At 40.3% G+C, this 14,149-nt stretch overlaps 1 protein-coding gene across 2 annotated transcripts in view; it reads left to right on the forward strand.

The window, feature by feature from the left end:
- PHYKPL (5-phosphohydroxy-L-lysine phospho-lyase) overlaps positions 1–14,149 on the forward strand; it is a 38,663-nt gene that overhangs the window by 16,702 nt on the left and 7,812 nt on the right. The window lies entirely within an intron of this gene.

Raw genomic sequence — 14,149 nt, forward strand, 5'->3', positions numbered from 1 at the left:
GCCACTCCCTGTTGCCTTCCCTCTGTAAGTCCTGGCAGTCGCTGTCCTTTCTATCTCAATGGATATGTCTGTTCTTATAAATGGATTTCATATAAATGAGGCCACATGTGGCCTTTTGTGTCTGACTTCTGTCACACAGAATAATATTTTCAAGGTTCATCCATGTTATAGCATGAATCAGTACTTCATTCTCTTTTGTGGATGAATAATAATTCCATTGTATGAATAATGCCACATTGCATTTTTCCATTCTTCCATTAATCAACATTTCCCCTTGGCTCTTATGAATAATGCTGCAGTGAACATGTGTGTACATATGTTTGTTTGGACATATATATTCAGTTCTACTGAGTAGGCACCTGTGAGTAGACTTGCTGGATCGTATGGCAACCCTAGGTTTAACTTTTTGAGAAATGACAGACTTTGTCCAAGCAGCTGTACCACTTTACATGGTGGTACATTTTTTACATTAAAAAAATGTCCCATTTTTTTAATTGGGTTACTTATCTCTTTTTGCTGAGTTGTAAGAATCTTTAATTTTTTTTAAGTTTTTATTTTAGAGCATGCATAACTGGGTGAGAGGGGCAGAGGAAGAGAGAGAGAGAGAGAGAGAGAGAGAGAGAGAGAGAGAGAGAGAATATCTTAAGCAAGGTCCATGCTCAGTGCAGAGCCTGATGCAGGGCTCAATACCATGACCCTGGGATCGTGACCTGAGCTGAAATCAAGAGTTGGATCCTCAGGGTGCCTGGATGGCTCATCAGTTAAGCATCCATCTTTGGCTTAGGTCATGATCCCGTAGTTTGTGAGTTTGAGCCCCGTGTCAGGCTCTATGCTGACAGCTCAGAGCCTGGATCCTGCTTTGGATCCTGTGTCTCCCTCTCTCACTGCCCCTCCCCCACTCACGTTCTCTCTCTCAAACATAAATAAACATTTAAAAAAAATTTTTTTAAGTTGGATGCTCAACCTACTGAGCCACCCAGCACCCTAAGAATTAGATACATATCCTAGGTACTAGATCCTTATCAGATAGATAATTTGGAAATATTTTCCCCCATTTCTGACTTGTTTTTCACTTTCTTGGTAGTCTCCTCTGAAGCACAGAGTTTTTAATTTTGAGGGAGTCCCAATTTATTATTTTTTTGCTTGTGAGTGCCTTCAAGTCATATCTCACAAACCACTGATGAATCAAAGGTCATGAAGATTTACACCTTTGCTTTCTTCTAAGAATTTTATGATTTTAGCTCTTACATTTAGGTCATTGGTTTATTTTGAGCTAATATTTTGCATATGGTATGAGGTAGGGGTAACTTGACTCTTGCATGTGGATATCTTGTTGACTCAACACCATTTGCTGAAGATTATTTTTATCCTTGGGGCACCTGGGTAGTTCAGTTGGTTGAGCATCCAACTTCAGCTCAGGTCATGATCTCGCAATTTGGGAGTTCAAGCCCCACATCAGGCTCACTGCTGTCAACGCAGAGCTCGCTTCAGATTCTCTGTCCCCTTCTCTCTGCCCCTCCCCCACTTGTTTATTTAAAATATTTAAAACATATTTTTTAAAAAGACTATTTTTACCCCATTGAATGGTCTTGACGCCCTTGTCAAAGTTGACCAGCAACAAAACCTAAAATAACTAAATAGGATTACATCTATAATCAAAAAGCTTGTATACAGAGAAGGAAACTATCAACAAAACAAAAAGGTGGCATACTGAATGGGAAAAGGTATTTGCAAATCATACATCCAGGAAGGGGTTAATACCCAAAATATGTAAAGAACTTACACAACTTAATAATTAAAAAAAAAAACAAAAACAAAAACAGTTGAAAAATGAACAGAAGCCTTGAATAAACATTTTTCCGAAAAAGACCTACAGATGGCCAACAAGCACATGAAAAGATACTGAACACCACTCATCATCAGGGAAATGCAAATCAAAACCACAATGAGATATCTCCTCACACCTATCAGAATGGCCTTTATCAAAAAGATGAAAAATAACAGGTGTTGGCGAGGATGTGGAGAAAAGGTGTTGATGGGAATGTACATTGGTGCAGTCACTATGGAAAGCGGTACAGAGGTTTCTGGAAAAAAAAAAAAAAAACTTAAAATAGAGCTACCATATAACCCAGCAATTCCACTTCTAGGAATTTATCTGAAGAAAATAAAAACATCAGTCTGAAAAGAACTATCCACCGCTGTGTTCATCATGCGTTATTTGCAAGAACCAAGATAGGAAAACAGCCCAAGTGTTCGTCAATTTGTGAATGGATAAAGAAGACGTGGTATATGATGTACACAGTGCGATATTACTCACCCATAGAAAAGAATGAAATCTTGCCACTTGTGACAATAAGGATGGAGCTAGAGAGTACTGGGCTAAGTGAAACAAATCAGAGAACGACACATACCGTATGATTTCACTTTTATGTGGACTCTGAAAAAACAGTTGATACTGAGTTTTGTGAGTTTTTATATAGTTTGGGTATTAACCCCTTATGAGATCTCTTATTTGCACATCTTCTTCCATTTAGTAGGTTTCCTTTTCGTTTTGTTTATGATTTCCTTCACTGTGCAAAAGTTTTTCAGTTTGATGTAGTCCGAATGGTTTATTTTTGCTTTTGTCGTCCTTGCCTGGACAGATCCAAAAAGATAAATGTCCAAGAGTTTACTGCCTGTTTTCTTCTGGGAGTTTTATGGTTTTAGGTCTTATATTTAAGTATTTAATCCATCTTGAGCTTATTTTTATATATGATGTAAGAAAGTGGTCCAGTTTCATTCTTTAGCATGTAGCTGTCCAGTTTTCCTAACACCATTTATTGAATACACTGTCTTTTCTCCATTGTATGTTCTTGCCTCCTTTGTCATAAATTAATTGGCCAAATAAGTGTGGGTTTATTTCTGGACTCTATTTTGTTCCATTTGTCTACATGTTTGGTTTTGTGCCAGTACCATGTTGTTTTAATTACTATAAACTGTATCCTTTGAAATCTGGGAGTATGATTGATACCTCCTGCTTTGTTCCTTTTTCTCAAAGTTCCTTTGGCTATTGGGAGTCTTTTTAGGATTATTTGTTCCAGTTCTGTGAAAAAAAATGTCATTGGGTATTTTGATAGGGATCACATCAAATCCATAGGCTGCTTTTGGTAGTATGGACATGGGAATAATATTAATTCTTCCAACCCATGAGCACAGTATATCTTTCCATTTATTTGTGTCATCTTCAATTTCTTTCATCAGTGTCTTACAGTTTTCAGGGGACAGCTGTTTCATGTCCTCAGTTAAATTTATTCCTAATTATTTGTTGATGCAATTGTAAACGGGATGGTTTCCTTAATTTCTGCAATAATTTGCTACTAGTAGATAGAGACACAAGATTTCTGTTTATTTTGCATATTTCAACTTTACTGAATTCCTTTATGCTAATAGTTTTGGGGTGCAGACTTGAGAGTTTCTTATATTGTAGTAGGTCATCTGTGCATCATGACCGTTTTACTCCTTCTTTTTTGGATGTCTTTTATTTCCTTTTCTTGCCTGATTGCTGTGGCTAGGACTGTGTTCAATAAAAGTGGCAGGAGGGGGTATCCTTGTCTTCTTGAGGAAAAGCTTTCAACGTTTCACTATTGTGTATGATGTTGGTTGTGGGTTTGCCATGTATGCCCTTTTTTGTGTTTGAGGTATGTTATGTCTGTACCCACCTTTTGTAGAGATTTTATTATGAATGGATTTTGAATTTTGTCAAATGCTTCTTCATCTCTTGACTGACTGGATGATTTTTATCCTTTGTTTTGTTAATGTGGTGTATGTATCACATTGAATGATTTGCAGATATTGAACCATCCTTGCATCCCAGAAATAAGTCCCATGTGATCATGGTGTATGAGCTTTTTAATGTATTAGTTGAATTTGGTTTACTAATATTTTGTTAAGCATTTTTGCATCTATGTTCATCAGGGGTATTGGCTTGTAATTTTCTTTTTTTTTACAGTGTCTTTGGGTTAGGTATCACGGTAATGCTGGCCTCATGAGCATAAATAAGTGTTCCTTCCTTTTCAGTTTTTTGGAATAAATTGAAAAGTTTCAGAAAGATAGGTATTAACTCTTTAAATGTTTGGTAGAATTCACCTATGAAGCTGTCTGGTCCTGGACTTTTGGTTTGGGGGAGTTTTCTTTGTTTTCGTTTTTGTTTCTTTACTGATTGAAATTCATTACTAATAATCATCTGTTCAGATTTTTGTTTTATTCCTGATTCAGTCTTGGAAGATTGTATGTTTCTAGGAATTTATTTATTTCTTCTAGGTTGTCCAATGTAATGGCATACAATTGTTCATGAAAATCTTTTATGATCCTTTATATTTCTGTGGTATTGGTTGTAACTTCTCTTTCACTTCTAATTTTATTTGGTCCTCTCTCTTTTTTCTTGACAAGTCTGACCAAAGGTTTTTCAGTTTTGTTTATTAAAGAACCAACTCTTAATTTCATTGATCTTTTCTTTTCTTTCTTTCTTTTTTTTTTTTTTTTTTTTTTTTTTTTTTTTTTTTTTGTCGTTAGTCTTTATTTACTTCTGCTCTGATCTTTATATTCTTCCTTCTACTGACTTTTGGCTTTATTCTTTTTTTTTTTTTTTTTTTAGCTCCTTTAGGTGTGAGCTCAGATTGTTTAAGATTTTTCCTGTTTCTTAGGGGTACCTGGGTATCTTAATCGGTTAAGTGTCTGACTTCGGCTTGGGTCATGATCTCATAGTCCAGGAGTTCAAGCCCCATGTTGGGCTCTGTGCTGACAGCTCAGAGCCCAGAGCCGGCTTCTGATTCTGTGTGTATCTCTCTCTGCCCCTCCCCTGCTTGCATTCTGTCTCTCTTTCTCAAAAATAAACATTAAAAAATATGTATTCAAGATTTTTCCAGTTTCTTGATATGGACCTGTGTCACTATACTGCCCTGTTAGAACTGCTTGTGCTGTTTCCCATAGATTTTGGAGCATTGTTTTTTCATTTTTGTCACAGGTATTTTCTTATTTCCTCTTTGATTTATTCATTAACCTATTGGTTGTTTAGTAGCATCTTGTTTAGCCTCCATGTGTTTGTATTTCTTCCATTTCCTTTATTGTAAGTGATTTCTCCTTTCACACTGTTGTGGTTGGTAAGTGTGATTTCATTCATCTTCAATTTATTAGACTTGTTTTGTGGCCTTGTGATCTGTACTGGAGAATGTTCCATGTGCACTTATTCTGGGGTGCCTGGGTGGCTCAGTCCGTTAAGTGTCCAACTTCAGCTCAGGTCATATTCTCACAGCTGGTGAGTCTGAGACCTGTGTCGGGCTCTGTGCTGACAGCTCAGAGCCTGGAGCCTGCTTTGGGTTCTGTGTCTCCCTCTCTCTCTGCCCCTGCTTCGCTCACATTCTGTCTCTATCTCTCAAAAATAAAAATGTTAAAAAAAATTTTTTAAATTATCCCTTTTATCATTGTATTATGCTCTTCTTTATCTCTTATTTCAATCTTTGTTTTAAAGTATATTTTGTCTGATATAAGTATTGCTACCTTTTTGCTTCTATTTGCATGGATTATCTTTTTTCCATCTCTTTACTTCCAGTTTGTATGTTAAGTCTGAAGTGAGTCTCTTGTAGGCAGCATATAGAGGAGTCCTGTGTTTGTTCATTTGTTTAATCCATTCAGCTACCCTGTGTCTTTTGACTGGATCATTGAGTCCATTTACAGTTGTAGTGATTATTGATAGCTATGTATTTACTGCATTTTCTTTTCTGCTGGTTTTGCAATTCTCTATTGCTTTTTCTCTTGCTTTCTTGTGCTTTGATGACCTTCCTTAGTGTTATGCTTAGATTCCTTTCTGGGTTTTTTTTTTTGTGCATCTATTACAGGTTTTGGGTTTGTGGTTACCATGAGATTCATATATAACAAGCTGTGTATAGCAGTCTGTTGTAAATTGGTAGTTAAGTTCAAACTCATTCTAAAAACATTATATTTTGGAAGCACCTGGATAGCTCAGTCAGTCAAGCACTGTACTTTAGCTCAGGTCATGATCTCACCATCCGTGGGTTCAAGCCCTGCATCGGGCTGTGTGCCGACAGCTCAGAGACTGGAGCCTGCTTCGGATTCTGTGTCTCCCTCTCTCTCTCTCTGCCCCTCCCCCACTCACACTGTCTCTAAGGGGAAAAAAAATGTTTTTTGGTTACATTTTTACTCCACTCCCCCACACACACATTTTATGGTTTTGATGTCACATTTTTACCATTTTATAAGTGGTTGTTCCACTACTTTTTCTATGTTTGCCTTTACCAGTGAGGGTTTTTTTTTTCTCATATTTCCTTATTTCTAGTTACTGTCTTTCCTTTTCTGCTTGAAAAAGTCCCTTTAATATTTTTTGTGAAGCCAGTATAATGGTGACGAACTCCTAGCTTTTGCTGACCAGGAAATTCTTTTACCTCTACTTATACTCTGAATGATAACCTTGCCAGGCAGAGTATTCTTGGTCATAAGGTTTTGTTTGTTGGTTTGTTTTTCCCTTTCAGCACTTTGAATATATCATACCACAGCCTTCTGACCAACAAAGTTTTTTTTTCCTTTTTTTTTAATGTTTATTTTTGAGAGGGAGTGTTCACGCAAGCATGAGCAAGGGAGGGGCAGAGAAGGGGGGGCGGACAGAGCCAAACCAGGCTCCTCTGTCCTGGATCCAAAGCAGGCTCCGTGCTGACGGCAAAGAGCCTGATGTGCGGTTCAAACTCACGAGCCATGAGATCACGACCTGAGCTGAAGTTGGATGCTTATAATCAACTGAGCCACCCAGGAGCCTCTGACCTACAAAGTTTCTCCTGAAAATTAGCTGACAGTCTTATCAGCGTTCCCTTACTACTTGCTTTTCTCTTGCTGCTTTTTTTCATGTCTTTTATTTTTTTATTATTTCTTAAAGTTTATTTATTTTGGGGGCACCTGGGTGGCTCAGTCAGTTAAGTGGCCAACTCTTGGGTCGGCTCAGGTCATGATCTCATGGTTCGTGAATTTGAGCCCTGCATCCAGCTCTGTGCTCACAGTGTGTAACCTGCCTGGGATTCTCTCTCCTCTTCTCTCTCTGACCCTCCCCTGCTCACACTCGCTCACTCGCTCTCTCTCAAAAATAAATAAAAATATTTAAAAAAAATTTTTTAATGTTTATTTTTGAGAGAGAGAGAGAGCAGGAGCAGGGGAGAGGCAGAGAGAAAGAGAGGGAGAGAGTCCCAAGCAGGCTCCACACTGTTAGCATGGAGTGCAGCACAGGGCTCGAATCCACAAACCATGAGATCACGACCTGAGCCAAAACCAAGAGTTGGATGCTTAACTGACTGAGCCACTCAGGTGCCCCATCTCTTGCTGCTTTAAGATTCCCGTTGTCTTTACTTTTTGACATTTTAATGATAACATGTCTTGGTGTGGGTCTCTTTGGGTTCATCTTATTTTGGACTTGTGCTTTCTGGACTTGTATGTCTTAGTTAGGCAAGTTTTCAGCCTTAATTCTTCAAATAGGTTTTCAGTCTCTTTTACTCTCTCCTCTCCTTCTGGGACCCCAGTATGTGAATGTTAGTACACTTGATGTTGTCCCAGAGGCCCCTTAAATGATCTTGTTTTTTAATTCTTGTTTCTTTTTACTGTCCCAGTTATGTGGTTTCCACTACCGTCTTCCAGATCACTGATCCATTCTTCCGTATCATCTAGTCTACGTTTATTCCCTCTAGTATATATTTCCTTTTCCTTATTGTATTCTTCAGCTCTGATTGCTTTTTTATTTTCTGTCTCTTGATTTAAGTTCTCACTGTGTTTATCCATTCTTCTCCCCAAGTTTGGTAAGCATCTTTCTGACCATTACTTTGAACTCTTTATCGGGTATATTGCTATCTTGATTTTATTTAGTTCTTTTTCTCAGGTTTTGTCTTGTTCTTTGATTTAAAACATATTTCTCTGTCTCATTTTGCACGACTGTCTGCGTTTTTTAAATTTTTTTTTAATGTTTTTACTTATTTTTGAGACAGAGACAGAGCATGAGCAGGGGAGGGGCAGAGAGAGGGGGAGACACAGAATCTGAAGCAGGCCCCAGGCTCTGAGCTGTCAGCATAGAGCCTGATGCGGGGCTCGAACTCACGGAGTGTGAGATGGTGACCTGAGCGGAAGTCGGACGCTCAACCGACTGAGCCACCCAGGTGCCCCTGTCTGCATTTGTTTCTATGTATTAGGTAGTTCAATTACCTCCCCATCTTGAAGGAGTGGACTTACATAGATGTCCTGTGGGGCCCAGAAGAGCAATTCCTCCTGGCCACCAGAGCCAGGTGCTCCATGGGTGTTCCCTGCATAGGCTACGTGCACCCTTGTGTTGTGGCAGGCCTGCACCTCCTGTGGGCACACTGTCGGGTGGAGTTGGCCCCCTGCCTGGCTGGCATTGCTGTAAGCCTGCTAGTGCGAGGCCCCCAGGTGCCCAGGTTCTAGGCTGTTGTTTGTGGGAACTTATTACCAATTTTTTCTTTTTACTTGCTGTAGGTCTTTTCTTTCTTGAGAGAGAGAGAGAGAGAGAGAGAGAGAGGGAGCACACACTAGCAGGGGAGGGACAGAGGGAGAGAGAGAATCTTAAAGCAGGCTTCACGCTGAGCGCAGAGCCTGACGCAGGGCTCAATCTCACAACCATCAGATCATGACCTGAGCCAAAATCAAGAGTCAGACACTTAACCGACTGAGCCACCCAGGTCCCCATACTTGCTATATGTCTCTTACATTTTCTGTTTTAGAGTCGATGTCAGTAGTTTTCATCTTTTAAGAATTTGTGCATTTCATCTCCGCTGTCTAGCTCACTGACATACATTTTTTCATATTCTTCCCTTATAATCCTTTTTGCTTCTTTAAGATTGGTAGTGATGGGCCCTCTGATTCCTAATTTTAGACATTTAAGTATTTATCTTTGGCAGTCTAGTTGAGGTTGGTCAATTTTATTTATCTTCTCAACCAACTTTTGATTTTGTTTTTTTTTTTCTGTTGTTTTTATTTCCACTCCAATCTTTAGGATTCCCTTCCTTCTGCTTGCTTTTGGTTTTGATTGCTCTTTTGTGTAGTTTCTTAGTGGGGGGGAGTTAGATTATTCGAGATCTGTTTTCTAACACATGTAATTACAGACATAAATCTTCATGTAATTACTACTTTCACTGCATCCCGTAAATTTTGGCATGTTGTGTTTTCATTGTCATTAACCTGTATTTTTATTTTCTATTTTTTTAATGTTTTACTTACTTATTTTGAGGGGGGAGGGGCAGAGAGAGAGAGAGATAATCCTAAACAGACTCTGATGCAGGCTCCATCTCACAAACCATGGCATTCATATGTATTTTTAAATGCCCTTGTGGGGCGCCTGGGTGGTTCAGTCGGTTGAGCTCCCGACTTCGGCTCAGGTCCTGATCTCACGGTGCGTGAGTTTGAGCCCCATGTTGGGCTCTGTGCTGACAGTTCGGAGCCTGGAGCCTGCTTCGGATTCTGTGTGTGCCTCTCTGCACCTCCCCCACTCGCTCGCTCTCTCAAAAATAAACATTAAAAAAAAATTTTTAAGGGTCCTTGTGACTTTGACCTATTGATGCACTTGAGAAGACTGTTTATTCCGCTCTGTATGCATCTGTTAGGTCTAGTTGGCTTATAGTGTTGTTCACATCTTGTTTCCATGTTGATCTTCTGTGGGGGTTCTCTCAATGACTGAAAATGAGAGACTGAACTCTCCAGTTGTCACTGAGTTGTATATTTCTCCTTTCAGTTCTGTCAGTGCTTACTTTGTGTATTTTGGGGCTCTGTTTTTAAGTACAAATGTGTTTATAATGGTCACGTCCTTTGGATAGATGGACTCTTTTGGCATAAGAAACTACTTGTCAATGTTGCTAAGAACAATTTTGATCTGCAAGTCTTTTACTTCTATTAGTACAGCTCCTCCAGCTCTTCTGCTGTTTACAGTGTGCCATCTCCACACTTTTGCTTTCAACCCACTTGTTTTGTCTTTACCAGTGCTCTTCATTTCTTCATGTGAATTTGAGTTACTATCTGATCACATTTCATCTCAGCCTGAAAAAACACCGTTAGTATTTTTTGTAAAGTAGATCTGCTAGTGACACATTTTCAGTATTTGGAATTGTCTTCGTTCCCCCTTTCATTTTTGTTTATTTTTTAAACATGCAGTTTCTCTAACACATAGTTTTTAATTTTTTAAATTTTCTTTAATGTTTATATATGTATTTTGAGAGAGAGCACACGAGCAGGGGAGGAGCAGAGAAAGGGAGAGGGAGGATCCCAAGCAGGCTCCACACTGTCAGCACACAGCCAGACACGGGGCTCAATCTCACAAACTGTGAGATCGTGACCTGAGCTGAAATCAAGAGTCAGATGCTTATCCAACTGGGGTGCCCTAATCTTTTTCTTTCATTACTTGCAATATGTCACCCCACTGCCCCCGCCCTTTGTGGTTTCTGATGAGGAATCAGTTGTTAATCTTGTTGAGGATCTCTTGCATATGGTGAGTCATTTCTCTCTTGCTTTCAGTATTCTTCTTTTTTTAATTGAGCTATAATTGGCATATGGTATTATATTAGATTCATACAACATGATTCAATTATTTGTCTGTATTCTGAAGTGACCACAAGTCCAGTTAGCATCCATCACCACACAGGTATGTTTTTTTCCCCATGATAAGAACTTTTAAGATCTACTCTCTTAGCAGCTTTCAAATATGATACAGCATCATTAACTACAGTCACCATGCTGCACATTACATCCCCATGATGTAGTCATTTTATAACTAGAAATTTGTCACCTTTTGACCACCTTCACCCATTTCTCCTACTTACCTTGTCCTTGTGTCTCTTTCCCTCTCCTCCTCTCCTTCTGGGACTCCCATTTGCAAATACTGGTTTGCGTCATTGTGTCCCACAGGTTGCTGAAACTCTGTTCACGGTTTCATTCTGGTTTTCACACAGGAGTATCTCAATTGACAGATCTTCAAATCTGCTGATTCCTTCATCTCTTTGCCCAAATCTACTGTTGAGCCTCTCTGGTGAATTTTTCGTTAGTTACTGTGCTTTTCAACTCCATAATTCCCATTTAGTTCTTTTTTGAAATTTCTGTCTCTTGGGGCACCTGGGTGGCTCAGTTAAGCACCTGACTTCGGCTCGGGTCCTGATTTCACAGTGCATGAGTTCCAGCCCTGCATTGGGCTGTCTGCTGTCAGTGTGGAACCCGCTTTGGATCCTCTTTCTCCCTCTCTCTCTCAAAAAATAAACATTAAAAAACAATTTGTCAGGGGCACCTGGGTGGCTCAGTCGGTCGGACGGCCGACTTCAGCTCAGGTCATGATCTCGCGCGGTCCGTGAGTTCGAGCCCTGCGTCGGGCTCTGTGCTGACAGCTCAGAGCCTGGAGCCTGTTTCAGATTCTGTGTCTCCCTCTCTCTGACCCTCCCCCGTTCATGCTCTGTCTCTGTCTCAAAAATAAATAAACGTTAAAAAAAAAATTAAAAAAAAATTTGTCTCTTTAATGATATTCTGTATTTGGTGAGACGTCATTTTCATGCTTTGCTTTTTTAGTTCCTGCAGTATGGTTTCAACTTTTAACATACATGCATAACATCTGATTTAAAAGGTTTGTCTAGGGGCGCCTGGGTGGCGCAGTCGGTTAAGCGTCCGACTTCAGCCAGGTCACGATCTTGCGGTCCGTGAGTTCTAGCCCCGCGTCGGGCTCTGGGCTGATGGCTCAGAGCCTGGAGCCTGCTTCCGATTCTGTGTCTCCCTCTCTCTCTGCCCTTCCCCCGTTCATGCTCTGTGTCTCTCTGTCCCAAAAATAACGTTGAAAAAAAAATTTTAAAAATAAATAAATAAATAAATAAATAAAAGGTTTGTCTAGTGGCACCTGGGTGGCTCAGTCAGTTAAGCATCCGACTTCAGCACAGGTCCTGATCTCATGGCTTGTGGGTTCAAGCCCAGCATCAGGTTCTGTGCGGACAGCTCAGAGCCTGGAGCCTGCTTCAGATTTTGTCTCTGTCTCTCTCTGCCCCTCCCCAGTTTGTGCTCGTTCTCTCGCTCTCTCAAATATAAACATCAAAAAATAATAAAGTAAATTAAAATTAAAGTTAAAAACATATATAATGTTTGTCTAGGAAGGCCACCATCTTGGCTTCCCCAGGGACAGTTATCTATTGATTGTTCCTCACCCCCATGTAGGAATCCTGCTTTCTTCTTTCCTTGCAGGTTTCATAATTTTCTTTTGAAAACTGGACAATAATCCACCAACTTTGGAAATCACTTTCCCTCCTTATAATTTGGTATTTTTTATTACTGTTTGTGTAATGCCTTTTCCGAACTAAGTCTGTGAAGTTTGTATTCTGTGTCACACATGATCTCTTTAGTCTTTGCTTGGGTGGCTTAGTGATCATCTAATGATTGGACAGATATCTTAAGTATCTCTCAGCCTTTGACAAATGGTTCCACGTGTGTTAGGGCAGGACTTCAACACTCAGCCATGCAGCCTACAACTGTCTCAGCCTTCACTTCCTCCTTCTGAGGGCCTCAAGATAGCCAGTGGTGAGAGCTTAGAGCTTTTCAGGTCTTTCCTGAAAAGGCAATGGCACAGGGCATGAGCATATCCCTATGTGTATGCATGACCTTCTAGATTCTCCAGGGCTATGTCAGAACTTGTTCATTTTTTGTTTTTTTTTTTTTAATGTTTATTTTGAGGGGCGCCTGGGTGGCTCAGTCGGTTAAGCGTCCGACTTCAGCTCAGGTCACGATCTCACGGTCCGTGAGTTCGAGCCCCACGTTGGGCTCTGGGCTGATGGCTCAGAGCCTGGAGCCTGCTTCCGATTCTGTGTCTCCCTCTCTCTCTGACCCTCCCCGTTCATGCTGTCTCTGTCTCAAAAATAAATAAATGTTAAATAAATAAAATAAATGTTTATTTTGAGAGAGCACGTGCATGTGTGTGCGCATGTGGGGTATGGACAGAGGAAGAATCCCAAGCAGGCTCTGCGCTGTTAGCACAGAGCCCAACGCAGAGTTCCATCTCACAAACCATGGGATCCTGACCTGAGCCACAATCAGTCAGAGACTTAACCACTCAGGCGCCCCTTGTTCACCTTCTGTTGCTCCTCTGGGGTGATCTTGGGGCCACAGGTCAACCTGTCTATTGTGCCAGTTCAGCATCTTGGCCAGGTCATGGTTCCAAACAAAAGATGCTATATAATACATACACTCCACCTTTTAACAAGTTCATGGTTTATAATACTATACAGTAAGTAGCCTTGGTCCATCCCCTGTGTCCGTTCCACACCTAATTTGTTTTGGACGGATTAGAAATCCGCCTCATGGCAGACTCACCTAGGAAGCTTCTTATGCTCTCAAGCATGGGGCTCTGCTCACAGATTTTGAAGATGATCTAGCAAGACACCATTACACACCCATTAGAAAAAAATTCCAAGCCTTTTTGAGGATGGGAGCGCCTGGAATTTTGTAGACAAATGATGGGAATGTGATAGGACAACTACTTCGGAAGAGTCTTAACAGTTTTTTTTATAAAGCTCAACACACATTGATCTTACAACCCAGCAGCTCCACTCCTAAGAGAAATGAGAACATACGTTTGCACGAAGCCTTGTTAGAAATGTTCTCAACGGTTTTATTCGTAATAGCCAAAAAAATCAAAAAATAACGCAAGGGGCCATTAACGGGAGATTGCACAGACAAATGGCAACATCCATATTGTGGAATACTAGCACCAATAAAATGAACAAACTACTGATCCACACAAGACAGGAAATTTTCAAAACCATGTTGTGCAGAAGCGGCCAGGCACAGAAGGGAACATCCTCTGCGATTTCATTCATACGACATTCTGGAAAAGGCAAAACTGTACTGACAGCAAGTGGTTGCCTGGGCCAGTAGTGGAGGGACACAAGGAACTTTCAGGTGGTGGTGGAAACGTTTGGTATCTGCGTTGTGGTGGAGGCTCCACAGGTCTATATACTTGTCAAATTGCACTGAACTATATACACTGGAAATATATGCAGTTTGTTATATAGCTCAATAGTTTTCTTTTTAAGTGTTTTTAAAAAAAGTCTGCAATAGACAACCTTACTCCTTTCTGTAACACAGGTCCCCACTC

The sequence above is a fragment of the Prionailurus viverrinus genome, chromosome A1 (genome assembly GCF_022837055.1).
Source record: "Prionailurus viverrinus isolate Anna chromosome A1, UM_Priviv_1.0, whole genome shotgun sequence".
Lineage (NCBI taxonomy): Eukaryota > Metazoa > Chordata > Mammalia > Carnivora > Felidae > Prionailurus > Prionailurus viverrinus.